Source organism: Lissotriton helveticus, chromosome 6 (assembly GCF_964261635.1).
Source record: "Lissotriton helveticus chromosome 6, aLisHel1.1, whole genome shotgun sequence".
Taxonomy (NCBI): domain Eukaryota; kingdom Metazoa; phylum Chordata; class Amphibia; order Caudata; family Salamandridae; genus Lissotriton; species Lissotriton helveticus.
The window spans coordinates 1,607,011,643-1,607,028,345 of NC_136067.1; positions in this window are offsets into that span (position 1 = coordinate 1,607,011,643).

Genomic DNA, 16,703 nt, shown 5'->3' on the forward strand with positions numbered 1-16,703 from the left:
TATGATTCATTATGCCCCGTTAATGGCCATCTTAAACGCGAGCGGCATAAAGCTGGCGTGTTCCCTGCCTTACTCAGGCCCGGGGAAGAGGGAACCGAAACTTTGGGTCAATTCGCAATCTGCCTCCCTCTACAGAGGAGCCGCGCGGCTCATTCCTCTCAATTGCGTTAGTTGCGAATCCTCTGCCGGGGAAATGAAAGTTTAATTTCATAACCTGCATCCGTAATGTTCTGACTTCTGCCTGGAAAACTGAATATGGTTCAGGTTACCTGAGCTCCGAGACCTCCATTCATTTCAAAGACGAGGAAAGCATTGTGTGTTATACATTAGTATTTTGAAACGTAAGCATGGGCTTGAAAAAGTGGTCTTTTTTTTTAGTCTTGATTGCATAATATGTCCACCCTCGTGTCCCAATAGGTGCCAACTTGCACACCTGTCTCTTATGTTTCGGTGGTAGGGCCATGGCCAGCAAGATATGTAAACATTTTAATTTACATGTTCTCATTGTTGTAAGCATCAGTGAGTCGTGGGACACCGTCGCTAAAACAGTACAACTGATCAGATATTACACTGTCTGTACGTGCATAATTAAACACATCAGTTTATTGTTCTTGCCATGTTTTATCAAACAATATAACAAGAGGCGACATTTACAATCGTCCGACATTACTTTTTTATATAGTCCGACGATGCGTCTATTTTGGCTTGCATGTACACACTCATGATTGAGAAGAAAAAGTTATCGTGTCTCTGTTTTAAGGATGGTGCTAAAAATACCCGAAAGAACCAAACGCTCCCTGAATTGTACAGGCAGCAAAGATAACAGGAAAGAAAGATGCCAGATTTATGGTTACAGACGGCACCATAAAGATGACCCCGGCTAACAAGATTTTAAACGCCAGCGGGGAGGTTGTGCAAATAGCTCAGGGTGATATTCAAATAAACACGCAAGAAGTAAAAGTCAGATGTAACGTTTTATGCATGATTTTAACTGTCTGGAGCTGGGCTCGTTACTATGCACACTAACCCTTCCCTGCCGGCAGGAGGCAGCGTAAACACAATTGTGCGTTCCCATCTGAGATCCATTTACTACTCTTGTCACGTGACACTTGGAGAGGACATGCTGATGACAGGTGTGAAGATGACCGTGTCCCCTTAATGGCACGTGTATTTGAATGATGCGGGGCTGTCCAAGGTAGATTCAGAAGAACCAGCTACATGCGGAGATTCCAGGATAACCAATGGCTTGAAGTCGTAAAATGCATAAATAAATTCAGTTTCGATTCTTTCCATGTACACGAAGCCCATATCCTAAAACTACGATGGAGACAGCCCTCCTGGGTAGGACACTCATGGAATAATGTAACCTGGCCATATTCTACTTTGTTGCAAACTTGTCAGGCCATATTTTGTAGCCCACTTCATAACTCTGTTTAGTATTAGTGATAGTAGTAACTTAATCCTCGGTATTCAGGAGAAAGTCACACATACTAAAAGATAAACATTTGAGATTTAGGCCAAATGTGATAGGATCTTTATTGGGGCACAGCCAATACAGGTATTGTGAATTGTAAGGGTATAGTGGATCTAGGCAAGATGATCAATTCTTACCCCAGTGCTTTGATGTTAGTGAACAAGACCATCCCCGTGGAAACTGAACAGCTCCATAAACACAATACGTGTCTCTGACTCCACGATGTATTGCCAACTGGCAATGGGCTCATGCCAGCTAGGCCTTAAGAACATGAGAGCACCCTAACCATTGGTATGATAGGCAGGGGGGAGTTCATGGGGAACATTCCATGCACCCATCTCTCAAAATAGACATCAAGGAGCGAGATAAGCTATCTACTTTAATTGTTGCAATGGAGAATTGCCTCTCTCCCACCGCAAATCTATTTAATGGTGAGCAATGGTGGTTGCTGATCCTTTCACACTAACACACTTGAGACGTCTGAGTGGTATTACAGCACATCCAACTACTACTATATACAATCAGACATGCACCTACAGCTGGCCATCACTGTCCAACTTAACCAAATCAATGATTCTATTGCAATGCTTAAGGTATTTTGGGTACACACAGGCCATGTTTATTAAACAACACATCATAACAGTTAACCATATTCTCCTCAATAGTTATTGGAAAACCATTAGTTATTGGAAAACATCACCACCAACTAGCACAGCACATCGCTAATTACAACATTTGCAATCTACATACAAAAGAAGCCTAATTTACATCTATATATACTGTCTGGTTGCCTAATGAATTCCACAGGACTTAGGAGTAGGTTTTCCTACATTCTTCTTAGACCTCACAGGTGAAATCACCTGCATCCTTGAGGGACAGTCCCAGACCTTTGGGACCATGTGCCAAGGCCCTGGACCGTTCACCACCAGGTCACTATGCAGTTAGACCAGAAGCTACAGTCCCATGTCCTACACTGATGACTAAACTGCTGGTCCAACTGGGGATAAACCCTACACCTGATGTGAACGTTCTTGCACAATGTAAATTACTGCCTGTCAACCCCAGTGCTGTCCTAAACATTAAAAGCAAAAAGAACAAATGATTGGCGGAATGCTGGCCAAATCAAACATTCACCCCCAGTCACAGATCTGGGTTTAATCCAGCGTTTTATGCCCACCACGCCACCCCAGTTTGGACTCAGCCATATGCAAATCAGTATTGACTCTGCTCCCCATGGGAACCCAAACTGCAGGACCAGGTCCTCCCTGGTACGGAAAACAAGCATCCTGGGACCAATTTGGGGGTTTCACCCATTATCAGCCAGGCTAGCTTGAATCCAGTGGCATAGCGAGGACGGGACCAGCACTGGAGTGGTAGTTCAGGCTGGACTGTTCCATGGGGAGCAGGGTCTGGACCGATTTGCATATGGCTGGGTCCAAACTGGTGTGACATGCTGAGTAAAAAAAAACAATGGCTTTAACCCAGATCTGTGGCTGGGGGTGAATGTTTAACAATGTTCTGGATTCTTCTGTCCATCATCTTTTTGTGTTGCTATAGGAAGCCATGAATAATGGACAAAATCCTGTACAAATATATACAACAAAAAAAATCTGAGTTAGGAGTAATAAGCCCTCCGAAAAAGTTTCAAAAAACAAAACTTAAATAGTTTATGTGTGACACTCCGATTTTAGACCGTATAGCCTATAGTGTGTGTGCATGCAGCCCATGTGCATCTATCCAACATGCATTTCCCCTGTGTCTCCATGTGCCTCTTATATATATTTTTTTACTGTAGCGGCATCCATGGAGGAAACCCCAAGTCTATATGTTATAGCAGAACAGATATTTATTGATAACCCAAACTTAGAATTCAAAGAGTTTAAAACACCAAGAAAAGAGGAAAGAATAAAAGGAAAATGATCTCCAAGCCCGTCCATAAGTCTCAATAAAGCTTTAGTTATGTACATAAAGCCTGTCTATGCAGGGTTTTGCTACAATTAGGAGGTAGTCTATCTATCAGATTCTTTAGTTTGGATAGTCACAAGCTTTGATTATCCTTTATTCTTTTTTCTTTTTTTCTTCACACTGTTTCTCACAGGGAAGTTTAGATTTTTAATTTTTTCTGTTTTCCCCTTTATTTACTTTTCACTACCAATATCTCCTTGCTTGGTTTAGAATAAAGAGATCATTCCATCCTTCAGACTTCATCATATAGATTGCTATATCTAGTATGGAAAATTATAGACATTTAGTTTCACTGACAAATATTTTGCCTCTTTAGTAGGTAATGAATCTTGGTTTGAAACTACTAATAACCTTGCTTCATCAGGCAATGAAGATATACAAAAATTAACAGCCCTAAATAAAAACATTAAAAGGGTAGATTTCCCTGGACATTTCATGTTAGAATATCTAAAAGCAGGAGTAATACCGCAAGGATTAAGAGTCAGAAACATACCTGGGCTTTTTGTGCAGATACGTACATTTTTAGAATGATTGTCCAGGGTTGCAAATAGATGCTCGAGAGATCTCATGATCCTAATAGTGGAGACAGCAAAATAACTACTACAAACACTATTAGAGGAAATGCAAGAGATAGATAATAAGATCAAAAGCAGTAACAAATTAGAGGAGGCAAAAAAGAAGTTAGAAGAAGTGGAAAAAGACATGGCCTCAATTAATGATTACCTAATGAAAAGAAAAACGGATAAGGTTAAAAAAGACATTAGGTTTGCTACCAAAGAAAAAGTATACCCCTATCTAGCAGAGAGCTACTACAATCAAGGAGGGGCGTAATATGAGACTGATAATCCTAATTACAGTAGACCACCACATGAAGTCACTACCTTTAGTGACACTTCGGATTCGGACAGTGATGGCAACCTATATCACAACGATCAGGGCGTTAATAGAGCCACATTACCAGGACCCAGTGGAGACAATCTTTTTTTAGCCAGGTGAGGTAATCAGAGAAATCAATGGAGACCGCAGTGCCAGACACAGAGGGAACTATCAACAGATTCCCATCCACTATCAACAGAATCACAATCAATATCAAAACCACAATCATTATCTGGTCATGAGACATGGCCAATACTGGCGGGACTAAAACAAATACCAATCTTTAATTTAAGTTCCCATATTTTGGAACCCTCAAAGCAATCCGTCTTGGCGAAAGGTCCATCATTTGTCCCACATACACGTATGAACAAATTTGAGCTGTTTCAGGACCTCATGGCCTTTTTTAGAAAGATCAGGTTAAGAACATTCTTTGAGGGCCAATCAGGCCTCAACACTATGCCCATCAATAAATCAGGGTTAGCTCCACCCTCAACCTTTGTACCTTCTCTTGATCAAGTAGGCTCTGAAGTGGCCATCTTTGAACATCTGGTATACAAACAAATTAAGGCAGCAATGGGATTTATCCCTAATCCCTCCTACAACTTAAACTTACTAGAACACACTGCGCTGCAAGAGTTAAGACAAGATAAATCACTCACGATTAAAAATTGTGACAAAGGTGGAGGCAGTGTCCTATGGATGCCTCTAGATATGTAACCAAGATGCATGAGATGCTCTACATTCCAGAACATTACACAGAAATTACCATTGATCCCACCACACGCATCAAAAAACCATTGTAGAAATTACACCTAAAGCATTAAGACAATATTACATATGTGAAAAGGAACATCTCTTCCTAAATGTTCCAAACCCTAAAATGGAAGCGATTTATGGGGTTCCCAAATTACATAAGAATTGTGAAGATCCATCTTATCGACCCATAGTTACAACCATAGGATCAGTAACTGAACCCCTATCAAAATATGTTGATTTTATACTCCGCCCATATGTCCCCAAGATAAAATCCTTTGTCCAGGACTCTTGTGATATCATTAACAAAGTGCAAGGACTTGCATTTAATCAGGAAGATATATCATGGTCACTATGGACATAGTATAGTAACATCCCATAAGAAGAGGCGTTGAATGCAGTCAAACGGTTCATTGATGAATTTCATATAGATTGTCACAAAGAATTCATGCTAGATGCTCTACAAATAATTTTATATGAAAATACATTTGAATATAATGGACTAATATTCAGACAGACCAAAGGTGTGAGTATTGGGGCATCTTGTGCCCCAACAATAGAAATATATACATGGCCAAATTTGAGTCCAGATACATCTATAATGAAATAGCTTCTTTTTATGAATCCATCATGAATTGGTCTAGGTACATGGACGATATCTTCTTCATATGGATAGGGAATCCAGATGATCTACCTGAATATGTGATGTGGCTTAATTTGTGCGATAAGACCTTGCACTTCACTACAACTGCCAGTAATGACCAAATGGAATTTCTGGATATTACCATCAAATGTAAACAACAATATCTTAAAGTAGATCTCTATGTGAAACCCACTTCCAGGAACACATTATTGCACTTTGAGAGTTATCATCCTCAATCTAAAAAAAACGAGTATCCCTTTTGGTCGATTCCTGCATCTTCGCAGGAATTGTACGAATCTATCAGATTTTGACCCGTGGGCTATAGAAATGAAAGCGAAGTTTATAGTAAGAGGTTACCAAAAGAGATTAATAAGAGATTCATACAGAAGAGCACGGTTTTATGACAGACAGCACTTACTGAGCAACCGTGATCCCAAACAGACAACCAAATTGGTATTTGTCACACGTCCTTCAACCATGAATGAGAATATACATCAAATGATCAGTTTCCATTGGCGCATCTTAAATGCGGAAAGAGTAAGAGACAAACAAATACCTATACCCCTATTTGCTCATAGGAGGCACAAAAACCTCAAGGATTACATTGTCAGATCACGCATGACGCAAAGAAGTCCTGCCATTCAAACCACTATAGAAGGTAACACACTTCCATTAGGCAACTTCAAATGCACTATGTGCAAAGCATGTGATTTTGCTATTGAAACATCTGATTGGACCATCAATTGATACAATGTTAACTTGAAAACTTCATGAATTGTAATACCAGCAATATTATACAGTTATTGTTGTGTCCCTGCAAACTCGGATACGTGGGGGAAACTTCACGTACGATGGCAACTAGGCTGACAGAGCATTGGTCAGCCATTCAAACTAAAAGACTCACTGCACCTCTAGTTAAGCACTACATAGAGGCTTCACATACATCTGATGATATGCAATGGATAATTCTAGAAAAAATCCATACGAAGATAGGTAATGTAAGTATGGAAATCAGGAAATGCAGAGAAGTTTCCTGGATTTTCACACTGGACACCTATAAAAAAGGCCTGAATAGTGAGATACCATGGGAGCACGCTATCAGGTATAACACCAGAAAACGCGGAATACCCATCCTATTACTTTTCTTTTATAGGCACTCATCTGATATTTATCGCAAGGAACAGACAATAGCCCAATAATATCTCTAGATAATTTTCCTATATGAGGTTTTTCAATGTGGAATAGGTTATTTCGATTTAAATATAGATATATAGCTAACTGCCTAGTGATGATACTTTAGATATTAGGACCCTCCCATCTGGTTTTGGAATCCGTACATCATAACCAGTAGTACACGTAGTACACAAGCAACATCTCAAGATGGCCGATATCTTAACACCTCTGTAGTTATGACGGATTCCTCTCATAGGTCCCTATATGCTGATTCGGATATTTTGTTATTCAGATTTTGCTTTAAATCTAAATTGACATATAGCCAGTTGTTCAGTAACCATAGTTATCACGGCCTTTTAACTTGACACCCCAATCCACACATGTCATTACCAATAATACATTTAGTATACGGGCAATGTCTTAATATGGCTGATGTTACGGCACCTTTACAGCCATTCCGGAAGAGACTTTCCAGTCTAGTTAGCTTACGCACCAGACATCAAGGAAGTTCAACTTCATGCCATCCCAGTTCAGAAAATATGGATATAGACAGGACCCCTGCTATTGGGAGGACGCTGATGATTCATTCTTACATCGCATCCACAAGATCGCATTTGGTGTAGGGAATACAAGGGAATCCCCTGATTAAGAGCTGTTCGACAAACTTGGAGATCCACTCCCAGTGAGAGAAGAGGACATTTGAACAAATAAACCAGTTCCATTTCCCATGCCATCTTTTACCTGCAGGTGAGACATTGCAATGTTTTTTGTTAGTTCTAAGCAATAGAGTCAGGTCATTGACACAAGCCATCTGGCAACTTGTAACTCTGATTCCATTTTTTCCTAAATCAGGAGCTCATCTCATGCTCCGGTACTGAGTGGTATGACGAACTGGCCCTGTTTATAACTTCGAAGGTAAGTATTTATACACGAGTCATGGTGAGCAATGCATAGCACCACGTAGGTAGCAGTTCCTGTACTTTTGGATGTGTAATATATTGCAAATTCTTTTTTCTCTCTAGTGCAATCAGTTCCTTGCCTCTAACTTCCATTGATCATTCATGAAAGAGAGCTGACCTAGTGTAAACATTTACATACCAGGTGAACTATTCTTCACTTAGCCATTATTATCGCATTTCTATACACTTTATGTAAAGAACCAGAGATGTATTGAGACTTATGCATGGGCTCGAAGATCCTTTACTTTTTAGTCTTTCTTCTTTTTTTGGTGTTTTAAACTCTTTGAATTCTGAGTTTGGGTTATCAATAAATATCTGTTCATGGGTAACATAAAGACTTGGGGTTTCCTCCATGGATGCCGCTACAGTAAAAAAAAATATATAAGAGGCACATGAAGACACAGGGGAAATGCATGTTTAATAGATGCACGTGGGATGCACACACATTATGAGCTATAAGGTCTAAAGTTGGAGTGTGACATATAAACTATTTAAGTTTTGTTTTTTGAAATTTTTTCAGAGGGTTTATTCCCTGTAACTCAGTTTTTCTGTTGTATATATTTGTACATGATTTTGTCCATCATTCATGGCTTCCTGATGAAGGCGGGATACCCAAAATGCACATAGATAAGAATGTATTGCCATGATGGATAAGAAATGTTAATTTGCGTACAACTTTTTACAATTTCAGATAATATTGTATCGAACAAAGACCAAGGATATTGAAATATTGATTGTAGTAAAGTGTATTGTCTTTAAATGTAATTCAGAAGAATATGTCTCTACTGTAATGACTTGAAATAGTACGTTTACATATCAAAATAATACGGCATGTTTACATATAAGGAAAAATATCTTATCGAACAATAGGATGAATGATGATGGATGAATGAATAATAGAGATGTCACATCATAATGCTATGACTAAATGATGTTTGAATTAACTGTATTACTGACTATACTAGAAATGCATGTATTTTTATGAAATTTCTATTTTTGATATAATAAATCATTGAAATGTTATTCTTTATCTGGGTTCCGGTAATTTTTCATAGATGCCCTCATTATAAAGATAATGCTTTAATAAAAAGTTACCTAAGCATTTTCTGATACAATTGTTAAATAGCTCCTGCACCACATGTGGTGTCCGGACAAGTAACAGAATCAATTGAATCGAACTTTAATGTCACCACATCGGGATTCAAGACTGCATCCTGATGTGGCTACATTAAAGTTCAATTCAATCGATTCTGTTACTCGTCCTGACCCCACCTGTAGGACATCAAAGGGGGTGTCTCATACTTTCTCTTGTGACAGACATGTGGCGAGCTGAGTCATTTGGACTGCCGTCATAGTACTTGTTTAGTCGTCTGGGGGCTATTCTTGCTCCATTTCTGTGAATCATTATCAGAGTGCATTCTTTCACTGATCTAGGGTCTTCAGTCCACATATGACCATTTTGTACTGAGGATGGTCTTATAGATGGTAACACGAAACCAGACTGAAACGTCGACAATTCCACCCATTTTCATGTCTAAATAAACTTTCTGGAAATGCTTATTGCTTATTCAATGATGTTCTCCTCATTGGAAAATATTTGAAATGGGCTATTACAAACAAAAATGTTCACAAGAAAACAGTTGCTGTAAAAATAATCTATCTCAGTCACTTTTGTATTTATGTGATTTGTATTTTGTACCCTTATTTATAAACAGATTTTTTAAATTAAATGTGTATCTTTAAAGTATACACCCATTTTGCTTTTTCTTTGTTGAAAATAATTGATTTTGTTAATTTGATTGCTTTAAGCCACTAACTAGGGCTTTATAGATATAACTCTTACGATCAACAGGACTTTCTGTGTTATATAAAAAATCCCTTGTAGGCACGTTGACCATATCTTGATCCAATTTGAGACGGTCTAAGATGATGTCTCTATTTAGACTCACCTCAATGTTATCCCAAACACTGAACCAGAGTAAAAGAGGGGCCAGCTTCGCTTTATCTAATATGTACTGGAGATTAAGCTCTGAATGGATGATAAAGTGAGAGGTGGTTGTAGGCGTCCACATGAGCTGCCTACTAATGCAGTTTTCCACCGCCTGCAATGTCACAAATGATGGTATCCCCAAACCCCAGCTCCCATATAAGGCCACGGTGATACACTGAGCATTATAAGAATTCGTAAATGGTAATACGCTCCACCTATCTGCAGCCTGCTGCATGGGAAGTAGTGCCATATAACTATATAACTTCAAGCTTGAATAACCAATCTGCACTTGTCAAGAGCCAGCATTTTTTAAAACAATCCCAAGTAGTTCAAATTGCTAACGGTGCCAAGAAAATGCCCTTTGCCGTTAGTTTTAAATGATTTAAGTTGCCTGGCCCACCTGCCATAATGTGCGACTTTCCAAAGTTAGTGACCAAATCCAGTTCACTCAAAAGTTGCATAGGATTCTACCAGCATGCCCAGTGTCCATGGAGTCCATGCCATGGGCACCGCATCATCGGCATAAAGCAGCTCTGGCACAGGAGCTCTAGAGACTATTGGAATTTTGCTGCTTACTTTACCTAAAGTAGGGCGCAGCTTGTTAATATTACAAGAAGAAAAGAAGTGGGTCCAGGTAGCATTCTTGGAGCCCCACTCTGGCTAGGGGAAACACATCAGTAATTTTTCCTGCTGAGCCAAACTAGACCTTTGCTACTAAGTTCTCATGAAGCGAGTGTAGGAAATTCACCAATGCAACCTCAACCCCAAATTCCAACAGCATCAACCACAATTTAGTTTGGCTGACACAATCACAAGCTGCTGACAAATCCTTAAAGGCCAGGTACAATGGACAGAGCTTAGCGATAGTCTACTTTCCAATGATAAGATTTAAATTTAAATACTCTTATACTGTTCAGAGCCAGCCCCTAGCAAAACCCAAGTTGATGGGACACAAGATTTTATTGTTTAGCAAATGATTGTAAGTGGTTAAAAATCATCAGACCAATTATCTTAACCGAGCTATAGATAGGAGAAATGGGCCGATAGCATTTGGGTGACATACAGTGTCCCCTTTCTTATAGAATGGGAACTATTGTGGAAGAAGCCCAGGAGCTCCATAAAATATTGTTGAAAGCATTTGTGGACCCCCTTACATCAGTGTTGAATTTGATGAGGTCCAATGGGACCCCATCTGTTCCCGGTGCTTTTCCGCTTGGGCTTTGCCTAATAGCCTTCATGACTTCCTGAAGGATAACCTGCATTATCACAGAGTGCGATCATTTGACCCTTAACAATTCCCCATCACTTTCTTTACCAGCCAAGTGGGATATGGCTCTAAAGTGTTGTTGGACCTGTCTTCTTTAGGGTGCTCTTCCCTCCAGTCTTTTTCTTATTGCCTCCACATTTTGCTGAATATTGTTGCTGGCTTTAGGACTCAGAGCACTTTACCACTGCTAATCAGTGCTAAACTGCATGTGCTTCTTCCTCAAATGTGTGTAATTGGTGTATACCTGATTGGCCTAAGTAATTTACTTGTAAGTCCCTTGTAAGGTGTTACACCAAGTACCCAGGGCCTGTAAGTTAAATGCTATTAGTTGGTTGCAGCACTAAATGTGCCACTAACAAAAGTAGCCTTTCAAATCTGTCTCAGGACTGCCACTGCATAGCCTGTGTGTACAATTTACTGCGACTTTGGCTTTGCATTTAAAGATACTTGCCATGCCTTAAACATGCCTTGTATTACATGTAAGTCACCCATAAGGTATGCCGTAGGTTGCCCTAAGGGCAAGGTGCTGTCTAAGTAAAATGTAGGGCATGTACTTTTATGATTTCCCTGTCTTCGTAGTGACAAATAGCCTATTTCGTTTTTCGCTACTGAGAGGCCTACTCCTTTCATAGGTTAGCATTGGGAATTCCTTAATACACTTTTATGCTGTAATTCCCAATCAAAGAGCAGTGGCTTTTTCATGTTTCATATGTTTGGAATGTATTGATAAATACTACTTACTGGAGAAGTTGGATTTAACATTACTATTTTAGGATTGCCACTTTTAGAAAGGGGACATTTGCACTTACTGCTCTGTATGTCTGGGAGCCTGTCTTCAATACAGGTCTGGGGTGGGTGACAGCTACTGTTTGTGGATTCCCTTGAGACAGCCACAACACAGGAAGGGTAAGTGGGTCTGAGTATACATCTACAAACATCTGCATTCTGATGCACTTGCCTGGGTAGGATGGAATGGATGGGCTAACACTTGAATAGGTAGTGTCCTTTCTCCATACAAGGGGCTTATTTACCCAACCACCCTCCCCCATCCCATAGATAGCCTGGCAGACAGGACTGGGCTGAAAGGGAAACCTGTGTACTTCAGCGAGATGCTTTGAAGTCATCTCACATCAAAGGCACTTTTGGGTATAAGCATTGGGTCTCTGATCCTCCCACATCAGTACACTACTGGGCCCATGAGGATCTCTGCCAGGAGTAAGGACTGCTGTGTTACAGGAATTGTCACTCTGCTTGACTGACTGTTACAAGGAACTGCTGCTTGCTGATCTCTGCCCTGCTGAGGACAATCCCTGGACACATCTCACTTGAACCCAGAGTGACTCTAAGGGCTTTCCTCCTGTTTTCTGAAGTATCATGGTCAAAAAAGAATTCTTGCAACTCTGCTGGTGCTGCTGAACTCCCCCATCTGGGAGCCCTACGCTTACCTGAGGAGCCTCCTTCAGTCCTGGGCTTCTGAAGTTGGTTCTGTAGTTGTTCTACTACAAAACCGGCGCATCATCACCATTGCGCAGACCGTAACTGACACAGTGCCCTTCAAAGGCTACGAGGTGCTGAGCCAAAGACATCCGAGTGTGGCTCGACGACAATGTAGCCCTGTTCCAAGGTCCCCATGGCAAGGCCTGGCTTCAATGCAGCGCCGATCCGAGGTCGCAACTGTGCGGCTCGACTTTGATGCATCGACCTGACTGAGTGAATCAGAACAGACACATTGGACTCTCAACAACAACTATTTGCTCCACCCAAGGCATTTTGTCAGAGGGACCTATTTGATCCTGTAGCCAGCCTGCCCTCCATCGTGGTTGGCGTGATCTTTGGATTTACCCCAGCCTACTGCGACCTCAAGTCACCCCTTAGCCCTTTTGACTTCTAAGCATTATTTTTGATTTATTCTTTAAAAATGAATAACTCCGATTTTACTTACTGGATTTTTGACATTTTTTTCTTGATTTACTTGGATAAATATTCTCTATTTTTCTAAACAGTCTGGTGTGGGGTCTTTTGTGGTGTTTTCATTGTGTTAGTGTTGTGTGTGTGTGTGTTGCACAAGTACTTTACACATTGCCTCTTAAATTAAGCCTGCCTGCTCTGTGCCAAGCTACCAGAGGGTGAGCACAGGTTAATTTGAAGTGTGTATCTAGTTTACCCTGACTAGGATTGTGGTCCCTACTTGGATAGGGTGCATACCTCTGCTTACTAGAGACGTAATTTCTAATAATCTGAATCCATATATCTATGATACTCTGCTGTGCGTAGGATGGAGGACAGAGCAACTGACCGCAACACAGAGCAGCAACAGGAGGAGCAAAGCAGAGAACGCGGACGTAGGCTAACGCTGCCTTTTATGACCGCGTTCGCGTGCACGTGTGCTTCCTGGGCAGTCGGAGCAAGGAGCGAGGAACGAGGAGGAAGACGCGGTGGCAGGCAGAGGCAGAGGACCCCCCAGGCTGCCACGAAGAGTAACGGTGCCGAGTATGGTATCGAGCACCGAGTTATTGGTCCTTGTATGACAGGCAAAAAGGCTGGAGGTGAAAGCCTGTGGTTCAGCAGGCATGCAGCGCAGGGGACAAGCTTAAAGACTCGTGCCTGAGATAGCTGAAGGAATTCTTTGGCACAGGTGTTATCACTAACTGACAAATGTGGTGTTGTATTGAAAGCGGATTGAACTAAACCTGTCAGTTTAGCCTGTCCACGCACAGCGGAGGTAAGTGGACCTACAATTGTGTCATTTTTGGAAATAACTAATTTATTTTTAAAAATCCTAACCAAAACCTGGTACTATTTTATGAGAAATAAAAAATAGATACCCCAAGTACGCTTACAAGTAGGGTGGGGTTGGAGCAAACAGACGGCAGCACTTTACCCCGGTGGAAAGGGAACTATATACAATACAGGCTAAGTAAACAAGCATTTCTACCCAAAGTTGGAAGCTAAAGACACTGTATGATGGCACCAAAAAAGCCTAAAATCTTTAAAGGTCAGAAAGAGCCGGATAGTACTACTAAGAAAATTGTGTCTGAAAATGAGTCCCGGGGAGAGAGTATGGAATCACCTAAAGGTGTGACAAAAAGGTCTTCTAAAAGAAATAAAGACACGAGTGAAGGCACCCAAGGTGGACTAAAGGGAGGCGCACAAGTATCTAAATCAATCAAAGATTTTGTAGGAAAACACTTTAAAAAATTGCAAACCCCAGTGAAAACCCCAGAATTGAATAAAGACCTGAACAAATGGATCAGGAGGACTGTGTAATCACTTCAGATGTACCCGTTAGTTACCAACTGAATCAAAGCCCTATTGAGGTCACCCCGGAACCAAGATTATCCTCCTCACCCCGGATCTTCTCCCTGACAGGCGGCATTGATATGACCTGTGAAGAGATGAACGTAACCAACCCAAGAAGAGAACATAGAAGTGACCCGGAGCAGATAAGAATGTCCACGACCGTAAAGAGCATGGAGCAACATGAAACTCAAGGAGCAATATTTATAGAAAATTTGGCACCTAACAATACCTTGGGTATAGACATATCTGCGACTGCTTCAGCATCAATGCTAGATATAATGCTAGTGCTACAAAAAACCTTGCAAGGCTTGTTGGAAGTGGTGATGTTAAACAATAGTATATTAAAAACCCATGAAACCCAATTTCAGAAGATTGTAGGGGAATTGCACGGAATCAGGGGGCTGATGCCTACGATAGTGAGACCGGCTCAGACCCAGGACCCACCACAGCAGGAGAGGATTTGTGAGCAGTTGATTGACCATCAGGAAGTCTATATATCAAGATGCCCGATGCTGGTAAATAGATGGAAGGACCTATTATGTTATAGGTGATATAATGTACGAAGAGTAAAGAAAAGATCAGCACACTTAAAAAAGAAGTCAAGGGCAGTGGGAAAAAGGCTGGAAGGAATCTAAGATACTGTGAAGAAAGGGAGTAAATAATCAGTATCCCCCCAAGAAGAGAGAATTCTAGTGAGAAATAGGAGGTCAATGAGGATCCCCAAAAATAGTACAAGGGTGGGGGAGGTAGCAACGGCTAAAAGAAAGGAGCAAATAAAACTTGCAACAATAAATAAAGGAGAGGTCAAGGTGATTAATTCATGGAAATTACCACATGGGCAAATGAATAGGAATAGAATAGCAGATAGGGGAAAGCCTTCAGTAAAAAGAGGAAGGGAATGGAATGGGAAGGAGGGGAAACTGCCCGGTATTATTCCTTTAAAGGACGTGGATAATCTGTGGCTTTATTTTGAACCTGTTAAAATAGAGAAAGGGAGAAAAAAGGCTGGAAGGTTACACCCCTAAACCGTTCCCAACTTGTATATTCCTTCTCTAAATGCCCTACTCTTAGGGGGTTGGGATCAAAGGATATAAAACAAGTAGGTTTTTGTAATAATAATGATCGGAGAGAACTCACTAGGATACTATTGTACTCAAGTTTGGTAAAAACAGCAATTGTGAGGGCGGAAAATGAGATAGCAAAGGTAGGAATAAGGTTGGTACCGACCAGTGAATTAGAGACGAGGAACCAGCAGGACAGAGCCTTTATAGCTTGTCACTCAGGCCTGGGAAGAAGACAGATAAGTCTGATCCTAGGCGAGGGAAGGGTAGGTGAAAATATGAGAATGATAGTTGAGAACCATGAGGCAGGTAAACCGTGGGGTGATTGGTCTTTTAATGATAGCTGGTCAGGTGCCCAATATGAGCACAATTCCGTTGATGACCGTACCAGTGATATCGATTAGGGAGGAGGGGTGTCGCATAGCATGAACCTGTTATCTTGGAATGTAAATGGGCTAGGAGGGGAGGCAAAAGTAGAAAGTATAAAAACCCTAGCCCGAAGTGCCGAAATAGTAGGTTTGCAGGAAAATTGGCTATGCGACAATACCCCCGTATTTGAAGGTTTTGTACAACTACATAGGCCAGCAAGAAAGAAAAGGCTTGGTCGTCCAGCCGGGGGCATTATGACTCTTGTCTCGACCAAGATAGCAAAAAGGGCTATGATTGTAAATACGACTTGTAAATGGTTATTGGTCAGTGTTGTATCCCTGCTGGGTTCGGTAGGGGCGTATGATCGTATGATAATTATAAATGTTTACATTCAAAGGAGATCAAATGAAGAATATGAGATAGAAATGAGACGTTTTGAAAATGACCTAGATACATTGTGTGAAAAGTTTGAAAATTATATGACAATTGTAATGGGTGATTTTAACCATTAGATTGAACCCCTCGAGATATGACAGTTGGTTTAAAGACCTCTTGAGCTCAAATAATATACCCCCTGCTGTGTTTCCAAATTGTACTACCTCTAAACTAGACGCAAAGTTGGGCAAATTTTTGGGGCTAAAAGGATTGTTTTGCTTAAATGGCAGATGGGAAACAGACTGCCCTGCAAAGCAGACCTTTAAGATAGGTTCCCAACTTTGCCCGATTGATTATGTATTCATCATGCGTGGAACTTTGATCTTATTAATGGGTTTCAGATAACTGCTTGCGATGGTAGTGATTACAACATTTTGCAATTTGCATTAGCAAGGGGACTTCAAAGCTCTAGAGAATTGGTTCTCCCTCAACAAGTAG